Below are 13,728 nucleotides of genomic sequence, written 5' to 3' on the forward strand. Positions count from 1 at the left end.
TTTAAAGCAAATCTGGTTTCTTTGTGGCTAAATGACTATTTCTACTGGCTTCATTGATTGATGGATGGATAATATGCAATGAGAAAATTTCAACAAACCTTAAGTATATAGGTCAACAATATTTTTTTTGTATGCATGAGTATACCTATAAAGCTTCCCTTGTGGCTCAGCTGGTAAAGCATCCGCCTGCAATGCGGGAGGCCTGGGTTTGATCCCTGGGTTGGGAAGATCCCCTGGAGAAGGGAAAGGCTACCCATTCCAGTATCCTGGCCTGGAGAATTCCATGGACTGTATAGTCCCTGGGGTCACAAAGAGTTGGACACAACTGAGTGACTCTCACTTTCACTATACCCATAAAGGGTTTTCCAGGTGGTGCTGGTGGTAAAGAACCCAGCTGCCAATGCAGGAGACATAAGAGATGCAGGTTCAATCCCTGGGTTTGGGAAGATCCCCTGGAAAAGGACATGGCAATCCACTCCAGTATTCCTGCCTGGAGAATCCCACGGACAGAGGCGCCTGACGGGCTACAATCCATGGGGTTGCACAGAGTCAGAAATAACCGAAGCAACTTAGCACACACAAGTACCCATAAAATTATTGTCTAGAGCAGAACATTTCTATTAACTCAAAGGATTTCTCAGTCTTCTCCCAATCAGTGTACTCAAAGGCAACCGCTTTTCTCATTTTTATCACCATGGACAAATTTTGTCCACTTTGGTAATACGCTCTTTTTTCTGACTGGCTTTTTTTGGTTTTTAACTTAGAATATATATACTTTTCATCCAGATTGTTGCATGTATCATAATACTAGCTTTTTGGACTTACCATTTTGGAGAATAATAGTTACGTGCAGTAGATTTCCTAAACAGGTTGCTTTAAAAGTTCATTTTATTGAAGTATAGTTGATTTGCAGTGTTGTGTTAGCTTCTGCTGTGAAACAAGGCAATTCAGTTACACATATGCATACATGCTTTTTCATAGTCTCTTTCTGATATGGTTTATTACAGGATAATGAATATAGTTCCCTGTGCTATAAGGCAAGACACTGTTATTTTCTATGGAAGTTATTGGTTTTGTCATGGGGGTATCATAAAGAGGTTCAGAGAGGCTTTTACATGCATGCAGGTACATATCTAAAATTTAAATCTCTTTAGAGGAGAGAGAGAGAGAGACAGAGATGGAGAGGGTGAGAGATAAAGAGGAGAGAAGGGAAGAGAAGGAGAGAGTCCCTTTCTCTTGGCTCTGCATTCTAGTTGGCAGGGCAATAAAAACAGAAACATAAATGAGTAGCTAAAGTAATGAATGGACTTCACTTCAGATAGCGATCAATGCTAAAGCAGCGTATGGCGAAAGGTGATGGGGAAGAGAGTAGCAGCGGATTTGGAACTATTTCTGACAGGTGCCCAGAGGTGACTACTCCACAGAGGGCCTGAGCAGAGAATAGGGAAGATGAGCTGGGTATGCAAAGACCTAGGGGCAAGTGTGTTCTAGGCCAAGGCATGGCAGGTGCAAAAGGCTGAGGCAGAAACAGGCTCTTCTGGTTCAAGTGGCCAGAGAGAGGGTCACTGTAGCCAGATCCGGATGGAAGGAGATAGCGGTGGAGATCAGGGCAGGGAAGCAGGCAGCAGGTTCTGTAGATCCAAGTAGGGGACACAGTGCATTTTAACTTTAAATGTGATGGGATGCCCTCAGAGGGTTTTACATGAGGGTAAAGACATGATATGATTCTGTTACAAAAGTTCACTCTGGCTGCCATGTGGAGAATGAATATTAGAGGGACAAGAGTGGAAATAGGGAGGCCAGTTGGGAGCCTGTTATTGAAAGATGACTTTGACTTACACCTGGATAGTAGCAGTGATTAAGGAGAGGAATGGTAGGTTACATCATGGTTTATTATTATTTTGGGAGACAGGAAAGCCAAGAGGATTAGCTAATGAATTGGATGTAGGGCAGGAGAGACACAGTGGTTATGGTTTCAGTTGTTAGCCAAAGCAAGTGAGTCAAAGATGGGACTGTTAAATACAATGGAAAATACTGGAAGAGTAACAGTTTGGGGAGGAAATACTCCAGAGTTCTGTTCTAGCTGTGTTAAGACCCAGATGCCTATTAGATCTACACTTCAAGGCATTAAGGAAATGGTTGGATATATTCATGTGCAGCTCAAGGGAGAAGTCAAGCCTAGAAACAGAAATTTTGGAGTCATCAATATAAAAGCAAAGATGAAAATCCATAGGCTTGGATAGGATGACTTAAGAAGTGCTTAAAGAAAGGCCAGATTGAGTCCTAGGGCAAACTCCTCCCTTTCAGCTGTATTACCATCATTTTTATCTTTACCATCATGAAGATAACATGAAATAACATGAAAATCATTATCATCACCATCAACAATTATTGAGTGCAAAATTTTCTCAGTACAATTGTGCTAAGAAAAGGAGAAATAGAGGAAAAGGAGAAAGGAGTTTCTGCTCTCAGAAAGAAAGGGGAGACAGTGAAAAGTTAGAATAATAAGGGCTATGATCATGGTTGGCCCAGAGGATAGTGAAAATAATAGATTCAGAAGGCCAGATAGGCTTTGAAGGAGAGGTGATAACTGAATATCTGATTTGAATATTTAGATCCAATGTAGTGTGATCCATGGCAAAAGACCTTTGTGGGTAAAGAACAGCATTTACAAACCCAAGAGACACAGAAGGGCAGGGAATTATACTGAAGCTGAAAGCAGTTCTGAATGAAGGGACATGGCAGAAGATGAAGCTGGGAAGTAGTAGTTGTTGGATCACCACACCCATGTATCCCATGTTAAGAATGCTGAAATTCTGTCCTAGAGCTGATGGAAAAGAGGGCAAATGGTAGGACAAGGAGGATTTTAAACCTGAACAGGATCTGAAGATGGAGAGAATAGCATTCAAATCCTGCCTCCACTGTTGACTAATATGGTGGCATTAGAGCTGTTGCTTAGCCTCACTAAGCCTTAGTTTTCACATCTGTTAAATGCATAAAACAATGTGGGTTGTTACTAGAAATGAAGATAAGAAGTATAAAGCACTTTTACTGAATGGAGAAAAGTAAGTGGTCATGATTATTTTTGCTGTTACCATCACTATTATTATTACTATAATTCTTATTATAATTATATTTTTACTATTATTCTTATTATTATGGGAATATAACTTTTTAAACTAGTTTCTTTTATAGTGGAGGGATTACAGAATGCCAGAAATTACAATACTGTGCACGTGTGTGCTCAGTTGTTCCATCATGTTCGACTCTTTGCCCACGGAATGTAGCCCACCAGGCTCCTCTGTCCATGACAGTTTCCAGGCAAGAACACTGACGTCGGTTGCCATTCCTTACCCCAGGGGATCTTCACAACCCATGTCTCCTGTGTCTCCTGTATCTTTACCACTGTATCACCTGGGAAGCCCCAAATTATGATACTAATGTGGATAAAAATGATGAGCCCCTGCTGGTGGGGAGAAGATAACAGCAGTTAGAGGATTTGCTAGATGGGTCAAGGGAGGAGGAGTGGGGAAGAAAGGGCAGGCTCTAAAATGGCTCTTGATTTTGAATGAGGCAGTTAGCTAGGGTGACAGTGTAGTTCTCTGAAACTGGAAATATTGAAGAATCAGCATATTTTATGGGGAAGGGGGCAATTTTGTTTGTAGACGTAGTGTTTGGAAAGGCCTATGAAGGCTTCTTTGTGGGCCTGGAGCTCAACAGAAAGCTTGGAGATGCAGATCTGTGTGGATAAGATGGGTAAGGGGGACTGTACTGGGTGAGACTTAGAACCAGAGGAACACTGAAATGTAGGGAATGGAACCAGAAGTGTCAGGATGGAGAGTCAGAAGAAAACAGGTCAGGGAGAACCCAGAGGCAGCTCAGAGGTGCTTTCCTCATCCATTTGCCCAATGAGATGCTCTCACACACTGGTCTTCCAAGCACTTGCTGCTTATCAGAGGAAGAGATGTCTACTCTCTCCTCCTTCCCTTAAGCGTGATCAGTAAGTTTAGACTGGAAAAATCTAAACTCTGGCAAAACAGGTAAAGAGATCTGGCTTCTTCCAACCTCCCTTTCTATTCTGCTCTATTTCTGGCCTCTGCATCCCAATGGCTACCCTCTCAGGTCACATCTATGTAGGGCCAAGGAATTATAGACCAAAATCTGACAGTGATTATGGATTATTTAAATGAACTCCCAACTTCTTTATATGAAAGGTAAGGATATTGAACCTCAGGGAAGGCAAGATGCTCCACCAACTGATATTATAACTGAGCAGTTAGAGGTACTTTCTACAGGATCTCAGCAGTGCTGCTGTTCTAATGCATTTGGTGATAATGGCTTAAAATGAAAGTCCTGGAGTGTCAACATTTAACTCAGGTTAAAACCTTGCCACGCTTAAATCGAGTGGTGGTCACCTAGACACAAGAGGCAAAAAATGGGACAGAAATTAAACAGATGAGGCCTGTCTTCAAATGAATGCACCATTAAACTAAAAATTGGGGATGAGTTATAGAACAGGGAGCATAAGGAGGAGAATTGTGATATCCTTCTCAAGATAATTCTTAGAGGAAGCTGGTCCTGCAAAGGCCCTGGGTGCAATGTTGAACAAGAAAAGGGAAAACCACATGCGGTTTATGTTGTTTCTGATATCCACAGTTAGGGACTGTGCCATGTAGCACTGAAGGGCCGCATTTTTGGAGATGAGCCAGGAAAGTGGCAGTGGCCTTAATGACCTCATATATTAGCAGATCTGTAGACTATTCTAGACATCATTTTTTTTTTTTTACGACATTAGTTCTTTTAGCAGAGATGGTTAGTTGCTCACTCCAAATCTGTTTTCTTAGAAACATAACACTGGCTTTTAACTGGATATATTCTTGCATAACCATAAGATAAAATGGGTATAAGCGGAAGTAAAGTCTTCTTAATGGGAAAGATATTCATACTTTTTTCTGCTTTCTCCATCCAACTATCTCCATTGTGGACATGCAGGTCCTAATCCTGGCAGCCATCTTGATCCATGAAAATGAGAACCACAGAGAAGGTCCTCATCCCAGCCCTGAGCTTTTCACTTCTGAGCTTCTCTAACAGAAGTGAGAAGCAAACTTCTATCCAAGTTAACCAGAGTTTTTGTCCTTTTAATGCAGTCTAACTGGATCCTTACTGATGGACTTATTTTCTTTTATTGGGTTTTTGAGCACTTATGAGAGCAGAAACCATTGGTGGGTCTAACTTGAAGAATATGACCAAGAAGTAATATTTAACACAATTAATGATGAATTTGTGACATTAAAAAAAAAGAGTACCTTAAATTTATAGCGTGATATAAATTTCACAAAGCACTCTTCTTACCTTTTTCTTAACTCTTTACTTTCAAGCTGAATTATTTAAAATTGGACTTTAAAAAAATAGCCAAAGTATACACTGGGCTTCCCAGGTGGCTTAATGCTAAAGAATCCGCCTGCCAATACAGGAGATAGGAGTTTTGATCTCTGGATCGGGAAGGGAAGATCCCCTAGAGAAGGAAATGGCAACCCACTCCAGTACTCTTGCCTGGGAAATCCCGTGGACAGAGGAGCCTGGCGGGCTACAATCCATGTGGTCACAAAGAGTCAAATATGACTTAGCGACTAAAACAAACAAGCAAAATATACGCTAATGTAGTTACAGTCATCTCTAGCTTGGTTATTACCTGAATCCTAGACAAAGAGCTTTAATCGCTAAGGCTTGTTTATCTCATTGGTCAATCATGAATAATAAATTTTTATGTATAAAATTAGAGTAAATGAAGAGGTAATAAACATAATGATTCAAAATATTAATCCCAATCAATTCCCAAAAAGCTAAGTGACTTAAAGCAGATTTCTTCTTTATGCTTATCTTTCTCGTCTAAGTGGTGGGAGTCATAAAGCAGAAGTCACTTAAGGATTTTGTAAAGAGTGAATGAAATCATGTGCGTGAATCAGTGTCATGGACACACAGTAATGGCTCACGAAGTGTTATTTTTCCCAAACTGCCTAGGACAGACCCTTCAGGGTCAGGGCCACTCCACAAACTGTATTCCTCTGCAACAGTAAGAAACTTCATTGCAAGTCTTGTGTCGTGGCGAGCTCTTGGTGTTAGCAGAGATCCTGGCTCAGTGCAATGGTTCCTGAGAAAAAGAGCTGGGGCCCGAGGCTGCAGTAAGTGGAGGCAACAGAACCACCTGCCATGCCTCTCTTCTGGCCACAAAGGAAGTTTTGCATTCTGAGTCAGCAGAATAGCTTTGCCTGACAGCAGATGGAATCCACTGTCCTGTATTCTTCGTGCTTTTCAGAAGGGCCAGCCAGAGTCACTGGCTACTATTTGGGATTGAGTCAGCCTCCGGGGTCATTCAGGAATGATAAAGACTTCGCATGCAGCCAGGATGAATGGCGGTGGCAGATGGGGAAGCCAAGTACAACCCCTTGATCCCAGAGATGATGCTGTGAGATGGAGAGAAGGGCTCCCACAGAGACAAGAGACCTTTAAAGATGCACGTGCACATAACCGGTGGAGGCAAACATCCCGGAGCATCTGATAACTTCAGGAGTGAAACCAGATCAAGGAAATGCCAGTGATGAGGACCACATGGCTAGCACCAGAGATAAGGCTTATCAGAAAGGGTCTGCTGTGAGGCTACAGTGGCTATCCATGAATTCTCAAGGCACCTTCTGCCCAAGAGCCCTCCAGCATCATCTGTCAGCTGTGTGCCCTTAGATAAGTCACAGAGTATATAGCTCAGAGATGCAGTTAAGGGCAAGACTCCTGGAACTGGATTCAAGCCTGGACCTAATGCACAAGGTTAGGTTACAGTCAGTCAGCAAGTCACAAAATCCATCAAAGCCCCTCTTTGTGTATCAAAGTACCTGGCCCCACCTCGGGCATTGCCTTAGGGCAGCACTGGTCAGGGGAACTTGGGAAATGATGGCAATGTCCTATGCCTGCATTATCAAGACAGGAGCCACTGGCCACATGTAACAACTGAGCCTTTGAAATGTGGCTAGTATCACCGAGGAATTGAACTTGAAATTTTTTTGATTTGAATTTATTTGAATTTCAGTAGCTACATGTGACTAGTTGTTATCTTATAGGACATGGCACCTAGACTAGGGACTGAATGAGAAAGTTATATACAGTTGTGTATCACTGCACCTGGTGTCACGGCGTGATAGCTACTAGCTGGTACTGTTATCAGACTTCGTATATTCTCACTTTCCTCATTATAAGAGATCAGAGGTAATATTCACCTCATGAGTTTGTTGGAAGGATTTAATAAAATATCACATATGAGGCAATGAGCACAGGGCTTGGTACCGTACAGGCACTTAGCACATGTGAGTTCCTTTCCTCTTCTATTTTGAATTCTAATTTGGCATTACCAAAATAACTGTTCAGTGATGTACAAGGACACTGAGAACTCACAGTGAGATTCTCAGCAAGCAATCGGATGGGCCAGTAGTCACTTGTACATCTCTAATGCTGCTTTTGGCTGGAAAGAGAAGTCTGCTTGAGCAGGCAAGAAAAAAATATTGGCAGTGATACGTGCACCACGAGAGTTCCACAAATATGCATTTGGCAGAAGCCTGACTGTCCAGACAGATCACAAACCACTAGGCAACGCACCTGCTAGACGACAGGGAATGTTATTGCTGTTATAAAGATATGATTTATGAGTAATCTATACCCCAGGCAAAGACTTGCTTATAGCAGACCTATTGTCCAGACGAGTCATCGACCCTCGAACCGGGGAAATGACAGCACTGATTGAAGAGACAGCAGGATAGAATGTGGAATTAAGCAAAACACTTGACCCTGTGGTCAGTGGGAGGCTGAGACTCAAGACAGGAAAAGATGCTGTGTTGTAGCTACTTATCCAGATGTTAAAAAATGGCTGGTATGACAGGAGAAAGCAGGACAATTGCAGGTGTTCTAGTCTCTAAAGGAGTGACTTCTTCGGCCTGCTAACAGCAGGAGAATTTTAAGCAATGTCTTGTCTATTAGAGGTCAGGAAAAGAAAAAACATACAATCAGAAGCAGGCTTGGGAGGAGCAATTTTGCTATTTCCCCCCAATTATTGCCAGTATCTGCTCACTGGTTCTTGACGTTGCAGCTAGAAACTGGTTTCTTTCACTGAAGGTTGTCCTCTCAAGGGTAAACTGATATTAGATTTGATTGCAAGGATAATTTTCAACTATTGTGCTGTGGTACCTTCAAATCTGACAAGTTATTTACTTATAGGAACAAGCGCATTTAGTGTATGGAATCACTGAAGAGATCTGTGTCCTGGAGGGAGGTTGTGTGTTATGGAGATGGTGGAAATGTCCTGAAACGGGAGGTTTCCTACCGTGGTGGTACACAGTTAGGTCATGGAATGACCAGAATGCTTTAGAGGCACACCAGAAGCTTTCTGAGGATGAGTTTGAATCCCCTCATCCTTCTCCCTGATCACCATCTTCTTCTTCATCAGCTATGCATCAGGCAATCTACTAGGTAACCTCATAGCAACTGTACAACATAGGCAACAGTTCAGTTCAGCCGCTCAGTCATGTCCGACTCTTTGTGACCCCATGAACCGTAGCATGCCAGGCCTCCCTGTCCATCACCAACTCCCAGAGTCCACCCAAGCCCATGTTCATTGAGTTGGTGATGCCATCCAGCCATCTCATTCTCTGTCGTCCCCTTCTCCCACCCTCAATCTTTCCCAGCATCAGGGTCTTTTCAAATGAGTCAGCTCTTTGCATCAGGTGGCCAAAGTACTGGAGTTTCAGCTTCAACATCAGTCCTTCCAATGAACACCCAGGACTAATCTCCTTTAAGATGGACTGATTGGATCTCCTTGTAGTCCAAGGGACTCTCAAGAGTCTTCTCCAACACCACAGTTCAAAAGCATCAGTTCTTTGGCACTCAGCTTTCTTTACCCCACTCCAGTACTCTTACCTGGAAAATCCCATGGATGGAGGAGCCTAGAAAGCTGCGGTCCATGGGGTCGCTGAGGGTCGGACACGACTGAGTGACTTCACTTTCACTATTCACTTTCATGCATTGGAGAAGGAAATGGCAACCCACTCCCATGTTCTTGCCTGGAGAACCCAAGGGATGGGGGAGCCTGGTGGGCTGCCGTCTATGGGGTCGCACAGAGTCGGACACGACCGAAGTGACTTAGCAGCAGCAGCAGCAGCTTTCTTTATAGTCTAACTCTCACATCCATACATGACTACTGGAAAAAACAAAGCCTTGACTAGACGGACCTTTGTTGACAAAGTAATGTCCCTGCTCTTTAATATGCTGTCTAGGTTGGTCATAACTTTCCTTCCAAGGAGTAAACGTCTTTTAATATCATGGCTGCAATCACCACCTGCAGTGATTTTGGAGCCCAGAAAAATAAAGTCAGCCACTGTTTCCACTGTTTCCCCATCTATTTGCCATGAAGTGATGGGACTGGATGCCATGATCTTAGTTTTCTGAATGTTGAGCTTTAAGCCAACTTTTTCACTCTCTTCTTTCATTTTCATTAAGATATAGCTAGTCTCATTTTACAGATGAAGAAACTGAGGCTTAGAAAGTATAACTGGAGTAAATTAAAGTCACATAGCTAATAAGTGACAGCCAGATTAAAATCCTGATGTCTTTCGCAAGTGCTATGATCCATGGCACCCAGCATGCTCTTGTGGTAGGTCCATAATATGACTAATGTGAGTGAAGACTGAATTTTTAATGCTGCTTAATGCTAATTAATTAAAATTTAAATAGCCACATGTGGAAAGTGGCTACCTTATCCAACACCATTCTAGGGACCAAACAAGATAATATTCTTTATCACCATACCTGGCAATTGGTCCATGCTTGACCGGTCTAAAGCTTCTGGACCTTCATTATGTTCTGATTTCTAGAATTTGTTACAATTGCGGACAATTTCACTTCAATCTACCTGTGATTTCAGTAACTCAAAACCAGAATATTAATAATAAGGTACTCCTGCTCTATTTTTCTTTTGCTCATCATGTCTTATCTATCCTCTTCTTTATTTGAATTCATAATCTATTACAGCCAACTGCTGGAAGCAGCTGTAAACGCTGTGGTGTTCCAACCAAAAATATATTCTAAACTAAAAATTATATTAGGCAAAATATGAAAAGTATATGATGACACACTAACCAAAATGGATATGTTTAGTATTTATAAATAGTAACAAAAGCCTCTTGATGAAAGTGAATGTGCAGAGTGAAAAAGTTGGCTTAAAGCTCAACATTCAGAAAACGAAGATCATGGCATCTGGTCCCATCACTTCATGGGAAATTGATGGGGAAACAGTGGAAACAGTGTCAGACTTTATTTTGGGGGGCTCCAAAATCACCGCAGATGATGACTGCAGCCATGAAATTAAAAGACGCTTACTCCTTGGAAGAAAAGTTACGACCAACCTAGATAGCATATTCAAAAGCAGAGACATTATTTTGCCAACAAAGGTCCGTCTAGTCAGAGCTATGGTTTTTCCACTGGTCATGTATGGATGTGAGAGTTGGACTGTGAAGAAGGCTGAGTGCTGAAGAATTGATGCTTTTGAATTGTGGTGTTGGAGAAGACTCTTGAGAGTCCCTTGGACTGCAAGGAGATCCAACCAGTCCATTCTGAAGGAGATCAACCCTGGGATTTCTTTGGAAGGAATGATGCTAAAGCTGAAACTCCAGTACTTTGGCCACCTCATGCGAAGAGTTGACTCATTGGAAAAGACTCTGATGCTGGGAGGGATTAGGGGCAGGAGGAGAAGGGGATGACAGAGGATGAGATGGCTGGATGGCATCACAGACTCGGTGGACGTGAATCTGAGTGAACTCCGGGAGTTGGTGATGGACAGGGAGGCCTGGCGTGCTGCGATTCATGGGGTCGCAAAGAGTCGGACATGACTGAGGGACTCTAGTGAACTGAACTGAACTGAACATTGATATGGTGTTTGATGACCTTGTTACTTGTTACTTTAAAACATTTAGTACCATTCATCGCATTCTCTACCCATTTCCATGCCCAACAATACATTTTTGCTTTTACTTCAATGGTTTCTTCCCGGTATAGACTGAATCTTTGTCTTGTTGTTCAGTTGCTAAGTCATGTCTGAATCTTTGCAGGCCCATGGACTGTAGCCATGGCCTACAGGTTCCTCTGTACTCCACTATCTCTGGGAGTTTTCTCAAATTCATGTCCATTGAGTAAGTGAGGCTATCTAGCTCTCTCAACCTCTGCCGTCTCCTTCTCCTTTTGCATTCAATCTTTCCCAGCATCAGGGTCTTTTCCAATGAGTCAGCTCTATCCATCAAGTGGCCAAAGTATTGGAGCTTTAGCTTCGGCATCAGTCCTTCTAATAAATATTCAGGATTGATTTCCTTTAGGGTTGACTGGGTTGATCTCCCTTCAGTCCGAGGGACTCTCAAGAGTCTTCTCCAACACCACAGTTCAAAAGTATCAATTCTTTGGTGCTCAGCCTTGCTTATGGTCCAACTTTCACATCCATACATGACTACTGGAAAAACCATAGCTTTGATTATGTGGACCTTTGTCAGTAAAGTGAGGTTTCTGCTTTTTAATATGCTGTCTAGGTCTGTCATAGCTTTTCTTCTAAGGAGCAAGTGTCTTTTAATTTTATGGAGCCCAAGAAAAGAAGTGTATCTACTTCTACTTTTTTCACACTTCTATTTGCCGTGAAGTGATGGGACCAGATGCTCTGATCTTTGTTTCTTGAATATTGAGTTTCAAACTAGCTTTTTCGCTCTTCTCTTTCACTCTCATCAAGCGGCTGTTTAGTTCTTCATTTTCTGCCATTAGAGTGGTATCATCTGCATATATGAGGTTGTTGATATTCCTCCCAGCAATCTTGATTCCAGCTTGTGATTCATCCAGCCTGACATTTTACATGATGTACTCTGCATGTAAGTTAAATAAGCAGGGTAACAATATTTAGCCCTGACATAACCCTTTCCCAATTTTGAGCCAGTCCATTGTTCCATGTCCAGTTCTAACTGTTGCTTCTTGACCTGCATACAGGTTTCTCAGGAGACAGGTAAGGTGGTCTGGCATTCCTATCTCTTGAGGAATTTTCCACAGTTTGTTGTGACCCACAGAGTCAAAGGCTTTAGTGCAGTCAATGAAGCAAATGTAGATGTTTTCCTGAAATTCACTTGCTTTCTCTATGATCCAACAAACGTTGGCAATTTGAGCTCTGGCTACTCTGCCTTTTATAAATCAAGCTTGTACATCTGAAAGTTCTCAGTTCATGTACTACTGAAGCCTAGCTTGAAGGATTTTGAGCATAACCTTACTAGACTGTGAATGAGTGCAACTGGTGTAGTAGTTTGAACATTCTTGGGAATTGCCTTTTTTTGGGGATTGGAATGAAAATTGACCTTTTCCAGTTCTGTGGCCATTGCTGAGTTTTCCTAATTGCTGGCACATTGAGTGCAGCTGTTTATCATCATCATCTTTTAGGATATGAAATAACTCAACTGGAATTCCATTACCTCCACCAGCTTTGTTTGCAGTAATGCTTCTTAAGGTCCATTTGACTTCACATTCCAAGATGTCTGGCTCTAGGTGAGTGAAATACCATCATGGTTATCCAGGTCTTTAATATCTTTTTTTTATAGTTCCTCTGTATATTCCTGCCACCTCTTCTTAATCTTTTCTGATTCTGTTAGGTCCTTACCACTTCTGTCCTTTATCATGCCCATCCTTGCATGATATTTTCCTTTGATGTCTCTAATTTTTTGAAGCGATCCCTAGTCTTGTCTATACTAATGTTTTCCTTTATTTCTTTGCATTGTTCATTGAAGAAAGGCTTTTTATATCTCTTTCTCTGGAACTCAGCATTCAGTTGGGTATATCTTTCCCTTTCTCTTTTGCCTTCACATCTTTGCTTTCCTCAGCTATTTGTAAAGCCTCCTCAGACAACCACTTTTCCTTCCTGCATTTTTATATCTTTGCTATGGCTTTGATCACTGCCGCCTTACAATGTTACAAACCTCTGTCTATAGTTCTTCAGGCTATCTGTCTATCAGATCTAATCCCTTGAATCTATGTGTCACCTCCAGTGTATAATCATAAGGGATTTGATTTAGGTCATGCCTGAATGGGCTAGTGATTTTCCCTACCTTCTTCAATTTAAGCTTGAATGTTGCAGTAAGGAATTCATGATCACAGCCATAGTCAGCTCCAGGTCTTAGTTCTGCTGACTGTATAGAGCTTCTCCATCTTTGGCTGCAAAGGATATAATCAACCTGATTTCAATATTACCATTTGATGATACCATTTGATGATGCCAATGTGTAGAGACATCTCTTGTGTTGTTGGAAAATGGTGTTTGCTCTGACCAGTATATTCTCTTGACAAAATTCTATTAGCCTTTGCTCTGCTTCATTTTGTACTTCAAGGCCAAACTTGCCTGTTACTGTAGGTATCTCTTGACTTCCTACTTTGTATTCCAATCCTCATAAAAAGGATATCTTTTTTTGGTGTTAGTCTAGAAGGTCTTGTAACAACCAATCAACACTCCAATTCAAATTTAAAATCTAACATCTAGTGTGACAGTATTTGAAAGTGGGTCCTTTAAGAGATGATTAGGTTTTGAAGATAAAGCCCCCCTGAATGGCATTAGTGCCTTATAAGAGAGACCCCAGGGAGCACCTTTGCCCTTCCCACATGTGACGACAAAGTGACATG

This window comes from Capra hircus, chromosome 14, assembly GCF_001704415.2.
Source record: "Capra hircus breed San Clemente chromosome 14, ASM170441v1, whole genome shotgun sequence".
NCBI classification, from domain to species: domain Eukaryota; kingdom Metazoa; phylum Chordata; class Mammalia; order Artiodactyla; family Bovidae; genus Capra; species Capra hircus.